This window comes from Octopus bimaculoides, chromosome 6 (genome assembly GCF_001194135.2).
Source record: "Octopus bimaculoides isolate UCB-OBI-ISO-001 chromosome 6, ASM119413v2, whole genome shotgun sequence".
Taxonomy (NCBI): Eukaryota; Metazoa; Mollusca; class Cephalopoda; order Octopoda; family Octopodidae; genus Octopus; species Octopus bimaculoides.
The window spans coordinates 23650998-23658423 of NC_068986.1; positions in this window are offsets into that span (position 1 = coordinate 23650998).

The following is a 7426-nucleotide window of genomic DNA, read 5'->3' on the forward strand; positions in this document are numbered from 1 at the left end:
ATATATAAACAGACTTGAATTCAAATCATATCCGATTTGACATTGTCTTTCGTCTTTACATGGCTGTTAAAATAAAAAGGAGTAACATTCCTGAGTAATTTTTGTTTAAACATCAACTGACTAAATCGATTTTTTTTGTTCATTTTCCCTTTAAAACGTTGATGTATCAGAAGAATCATTATTTCTGTTCTGTTATTTCACCATGGAAGCGTGAATGTTGAGATATTTCTAAAACTGGTGAGTGTAATACAAGCCCCGCAGCTTAATATTCAAGTAGTGAAATAGCTGTGGCTCAGTCATAATATATAAATGACTTGCTGCATTAAAACAGGATTAACTCCATGTTGATCCGGTTGAGGTAACTTTTCTGTTTCCAGAAAAGAGAATTAGATCGAGATCTTTCAGATAAGAAAATAATTACTCGTGCGGTTAAATATCGGATACGAGTCAGCAGAATCATTAGAGTGTCTGAAAAATTATACCTTGCTATATTTCTTCTGGTTTTTGGCGTTCTGAGTTCAAATTTTTCTGAAGTTGACTTTGGGGGAAATAAAATAATGTACCCGACGAGTAGTGGTTTCGACTAAACACTACCACCCTTCGCTAAGATTGTTGGTGTTATGCCTATATTAGAAAAAAATAATTAACGAGTGTAGTCAATTAAAATTATATCAAATTATGACAAGGTAGAGCAGAATGCTTAAAGGAATTATACTAAATAGATTACGACGCTGTATCGTTTCTATCAACTCACCGTCTTGGAAACTATAAATGCCCTTTCTTTTAAACTACGCACAAGACCACAGGTGCATGAAAGCAGAAAATGGATGTTGTGACATTCATATCATTCCTCTAATGGTTAACGGTGTAAATAAGGTTAATTATTGGTGCAAGCAAGAGTTCAAACATATCAGTCTTGTTCTTATCAATTAATTAAGTTTACAATATTCACTCCAGAAATTAGAAATATTTATAACAAATAAGTACTTGATGCTTCATAAAGTGTTTAATTCAAGAGCCATCTATAAGAATGGTATTAAGCATGCAATTGTAACATTATCTGCAAATTCCATTTTCTCCATATATATAGATTACTATCGCTTGCTAGATATCTCTCTTATCTAGTTTCATCTTCATTCTTACCTATCTTGTCTCTTCATCTTTTCATCACTAATGCGATCATTTGTAAACATCTTGATAGTTTCTAAACATATTGGGTTATTCACACTTAAGAACCACTCCTTTTGTCATGCTGATGTCATTGTAGTTAGAAAAGCAAAGTTTGCAGAAATGTTAAAACATTTTACTAAATTACTGTCAGTATTTAGTCTACTTTTTCAAAATACTGATTTCAAATCTGACAAGAATAAATTTTGCCTTTCATACTATCGGAAACGATAAACATATTCTAGTGTTATACAGGAATCCATTAAGTCCATATATATATCCCTCCTAAATCACGTAGGAGAAATATGTATATATATGCATGCATGTTCTATTACACACACGCGAGCGCACACGCACACACTCATACTCATACACTCATAAGTTTCCAGCGATGTCCCCAGAGAGAGAAAAGTAGCACTCGTGGCTTCTGTTTTTTCATTGAGATTGGTGTTAGGGAAGGAGAACGTGAAATTTCGGTTGAAGGTCTGACCGGGTTGTTTGCAACAGAATAAATTCCGCTAATAGTACCAAAAAGAGAAGGATTTTATGTTAAACTGGTTCATGAAATTTGACTTTACCACCCCATAACAGGAACAGTTTATCCATGCAGTTCCTGGCAAAAGATTTTTATTAATAAAGCATTGGTCGGTCTAAAAATGCGGAAAAGCATGCTTGCCCAAAGTGCACCACTTACAAATGAAGTTCTTAAGCGCACAAATACTCCTAGCAAGAATATATAATGACGTGCTATGTAGAAAATAGAAGCGGAATTAATTATTTTCTACAAGTATACCAATAAAAATCCAGTCATGTTTCAAAAACGAAATTTACTACAATTAACCACTGGGATATTATAGCTGAATTGAAAAGACAACTTTGTGTTCACGATCAACTTCCTGTTCATCCTCCTAGTATGTTATTACCATACTGTGTTGTGTAACTTTCAAAATGGTCATCCAATGCTAATTTCTCTGTGAACTCGATCCTTGTTATTTTCACTCCGAGTTATACAACAAAAATCCCACTTGGAAGTATATGTACTTCATAAAACCTTGCTTGTTCCTGTTAAGTGTTGTATTGGCTCGGTCCTTAGAACTGGACAAAAAGGTTTGCAGTATCTGGGCTGGCCTGTATGAGTTCGAGTACCGATCATATGAGCTTCATCTTTTAATGTTTCGTGATCGATAAAACAAAGAATCGGTCAAGTTCGTTGGACAGGAGGATTGCTAGAGTGTCAGACCATGTCCCATGTCCGATGTGTTGTTTGATCGGGATTTTTCCACCCTGAATTTTGGATGGTAGACTTAATCTGCCGTCTAGTTTAACACTACCACCTGACCATTGGACTAATTTAACGGATTTCACAGTTATGCACATTCGTGTCCGCACCTCGCTTTGGGATAACTTCCTTTACCGATCTTGTGGAACGCTGAAAAATTATTGTAGGTCTCCCCACCACTTTCTGATTGAGGAAACATGTAACCCTTATACGTATCCAGTAAGTCATTACTATACCACGAAATGTACGGTAAGATAGCAGAATGGTACTGCACAATAAAATCGTTGGTCACATTTCTTTACATTTTCAACTCAAAATTCTCTGTGAGCAATTTTCTGTTCCATTTTCCAGGTCTAGTAGTTGTACTTAGTTAACTCCGGTTCATTTATCATCAATGATATTCATTGTCTTAATTATACCATTTATTTTTAGACATAATGCATATAAGACTACATAACTTGATGTCTCGATAATATTTAAATATATTGTGGAAGGAAAAAAAAAAAAATTTGCCTGCTGTTTTTAGCGGAGCAACAGCATGGAGGCTCACTCATTAGCTCGTTTTCCTTGTTTACTGACGAAATAGTTACCAGGCATTTACGCCAATTTAATTGAACGTATCGCATTCAAAAATCTGTAATGTTATGACAATATCGGAAATGGTCAATATTTCACAGAGACAGGGAACAAATAAGAGGAGAGAGAGAGAGAGAGAGAGAGAGAGAGAGAGAGAGAGAGAGAGAGAGAGAGAGAGAGAGAGAGGGAGAGAGAGAGAGATGGAGAGAGAGAGAAAGAGATAGAGAGAGAGAGAGAGAGAGAGAGAGAGAAAGAGAAAGAGAGAGGGAGAGAAAAGAAGTAATTGTACGGCAGATGTTAGCTACAAGAGAACAGGCCCTTTAGTGCAGTTTCTGTCAGCGGCTGAATTCATTTCCTTTCTTCAAAATCGGTAAAACCTTCGGGTCAGGACTTCCTGTAATCTTGTCTATCATAGTGAAAAACGAAGATGCAATAGAGTCGTAAATATGGAAAAAACTAAACCCATGAAACGCTTTCAAATCTCATTTGATTTCAAATGGCAATATTTAAGTCATGATAAATTCCGCCGACGTCGACTTTGTCAATAATCCTTTTGAAGTCGATAAAATAAGTACCAGTTGAGTACTGGGGCCGATGCAACCGACTTATCCCAACCCAGAATTGCTGGCTTTATGCCAAAATTTGAAATCAATATTTATGTCATGTTAATATTTACGTCTTTACTCTTTCTACCCACTCACTCTAAAAGTAGAATTAGTCTTTTTCGTTGGTGACTGGGTCCTTCGCGCACCCCGGTAGACAACACAATCGATGTTTATCTTTGTTTTCCGCATAACCTAGGCGTGCTGGCTCTTCAGTCTTCTCTTCTGCTAGTTGCTTCTTCTCATTCTCCTGTTACTCCAGTTCTCCAACTTTGCTGGTCTCTCGTCCTCGCGGTACTCATGTGTTATCTCTAATCAAAGACTAATACTAACGACAATAACCGCTTCTTACTCTCCATCACACTTGCTCTCCAAGAATGTAACACTTCTGAAAATATTTCTCCACGCATATTTTATCCTGTAGATGTCAAATTGACGCTGCGAGTTTCCAGAAAAGAAAGATACCTTATAAAATGCTTATGTAATATTGTATTATTTGTTTACAAAATAAATATAAGAATAAAAAGTTGTCAACTTTTATTATATTCATTATATATATTGTTTCCGGTATAAATTAATACTTCTAAGAAATATTACCGGTCCCTGACATATTGGAAAAAAATTCTGCCAGTACACTATATCAGATAGTTTGAGAAGCACTGCTGTTGGTAATTCTTTTCTACTCTAGGAACAAGGCCCAAAATTTTGAGGGAGGAAGCCAGTTGATTAGATCGAACCCGGTACGCAACTGGTAGTTAATTTATCGACCCTGAAAGGAGGAAAGGCAAAGTCGACCTCGGCGGAATTTGAACTCAGAACGTGATGACAGACGAAATACCACTAAGCATTTCGCCCGGCGTGCTAACGTTTCTTATTTCTTTATTGCCCACAAGGGGCTAAACATAGAGGGGACAAACAAGGACAGACAAAGAGATTAAGTCAATTACATCGACTCCAGGGTGTAACCCCAGGGCGTAACCCCAGGGCGTAACCCCCGGGCGTGCTAACATGGTAATTCACTGAGTAACTAAGCTCAGTTCTACAAGCCACTGCAAAGAATCATTTGTTAGTTATACCACATTGTTAATTTTCTTCACCACATCCGCCATTTGATCTTTTCAAAAATATTTGTTGAACGCCAGAGCGTTACTAACGAGTAACTTAGATAATTATAAATGGTAAATTATTTTGTCGATTCCAATCATTAATGAGTTCTCTAGTTAATTGCATATTTGCATTTGTTGTTTTATGAATCAAACGAAGATGTTTCATTGCTGTCGCTACTTGTCTTTGACAAATGAAGTGAAACAGTCACATAAGATAAATGACATTTTTGTAATTTGACACGAACCAAGTATAACTTAAAATTAACTTTTATAACTATCTTAATCGGAATTCATTACCCTCTGGCAATGATTTTAAATTATCGATGTTAATAAAAAAAAAAGATTAAAATATAAAAGAATTAAATATAAAAATAAAACTTTACAGATGTTCGAAATATGTCACAGATAAATGTAGGAGTTGTTTATAATGAAAAAAATATTTTAAAGCATGTATGTTTCGGTGGTAACGGCGAAGATGACGATAACGATGACGAGGGTAATTGTGGCATGGATGATAAGAATGAAGATGATGATGATGCTTATGATTACAATGCCGCTACTGCTGATGAGGAGGATAATGATGATGTTGATGATGATGATGATGTTTCTGGAAATGGTGAAAATGAAGATGATGTTGACGATTATAATAATGATAATAGATATAAAATATACATAAAATAGATGATGATGATGATGATGATGATGATGATGATGATGATGATGCAAAGAATGCTGCTGCTGCTGCTGATGATGATGATGAAGATGACGATGATGATGATGATGATGATGTTGTTGATGATGATGATGATGACGATGATGATGATGATGATGATGATGATGATGACGATGATGACGATGATGATGACGATGATGATGATGATGATGATGATGACGATGATGATGACGATGATGATGATGGTGCTGATGAAGATGACGATGAGGATAGATATTTATCTCCAAGTATCCCTTCATCGAGCTAAACTATGACAAAAGGCATTCAAATATTGCCAATCAGGTATTTTCCTCTTACAGGTATACATTATCTGATGTGTTCTACATCTAATAGGGTAGGGGTGTCATCTGAGTGAGATCTGTCTGTTATTTCTAGAAACATGAACAGTTTTCATGATGATAGAAAAGCGGAACGCCGGAATTAACAGTACATTGGTCACCTTTCAGGATGCAAACGTAATAGCAGGTTGCCTTCCTCTGCTTATCTGACTGTAGTAGTAGCAGTAGTAGTAGTAGTAGTAGTAGTAGTTGTAGTAGTAGTAGTAGTAGTAGTAGTAGTAGTAGTAGCAATAGTAGTGATAATAGTTGTTAGAAGTTGTAGAACAGTAGTAGTGGGAGGAAGAGGAGGAGGACGAAGAGGAGGAGGACGACGACGACGAGGAGGAAGACGAGGACGAGGAAGACGAGGACGAGGAAGACGAGGACCAGGAAGAGGAGGAGGACGAGGGAGGGGAGGAGGAGGAGGGAGAGGAGGAGGACGAGGAAGAGGAAGAGGAGGAAGTGGAGGAAGTGGAATAGGAGGAGGAGGACGAGGAGGAGGAGGACGAGGAAGAGGAGGAAGGGGAGGAAGTGGAATAGGAGGAGGAGGACGAGGAGGAGGAGGACGAGGAAGAGGAAGGGGAGGAGGATGAGGAGGAGGACGAGGAGGACGAGGAGGAGGTCGAGGAGGACGAGGAGGATGACGAGGAAGAGGAAGAGGGGGAGGACGAGGGGGAGGACGAGGAGGAGGACGGGGAGGAGGACGAGGAAGAGGGGGGAAAGAGGAGGAAGGGGAGGTGGAAGAGGAGGAGGAAGAGGAGGTGGAAGGGGAGGAGGAAGAGGAGGAGGAAGAGGAGGTGGAGAGGGAGGTGTAGCAGAAGTTGTAGTAATAGTAGCAGTAATAATAGTAGAAGTATTAGTTGTAGTAGTTGTAGTAGTAGGAGCGGAATGCAAGATTGACAGTGGCATGAACGAAAGAAGTAGAAAGGTCATCATGAATAGCCAGCAGCTACCAGTAATTATAACAGTGATGTTAATTGAATTATTTTAATTTATGTAAAGATATTTGAGTGAAAGAAATTTTTCCTGTTCATAGCATTAAATAAAGCTCTGTGGTAAAGGTTTATGGAACGTGGAGGAAAAAAGTGACAAGATGTCACCGTATTTCTAAAAGTCCCATTCACTCCATTCCAGCCCACTGTCTTTCACATTAAATTAATTTTAATTAACTAAAATATCCGGGTTCTTTTCCTTGCCTTTTCGGGCTACAATTAGTCCTTGAGTAAAGTAAATTATTGCTCTCATCGTTAAATGTGCAATTTTATCTAATTAAAATTTCTTGGTTAATTACATCAGCTATGCTAACGACCATTTTAATATTAGTCATTCGCCTAATATTTTCCCGTTTCTTTTGGTGAGCACGTGAGGCAATTCAGATACGTTTCGGTTCTGTTCTACTTCCTCGGCCAATTATAGACTTCACAATAGTTGCCGAAGGTGTAATAACATAAAAACTAAGTCAAAGGCGCAGGAGTGACTGTGTGGTAAGTAGCTTACTTACCAACGACATGGTTCCGGGTTCAGTCCCACTGCGTAGCGCCTTGGGCAAGTGTCTTCTACTATGGCCTCGGGCCGATCAAAGCCTTGTGAGTAGATTTGGTAGACAGAAACTGAAAGAAGCCCGACGTGTATATATATATATATAT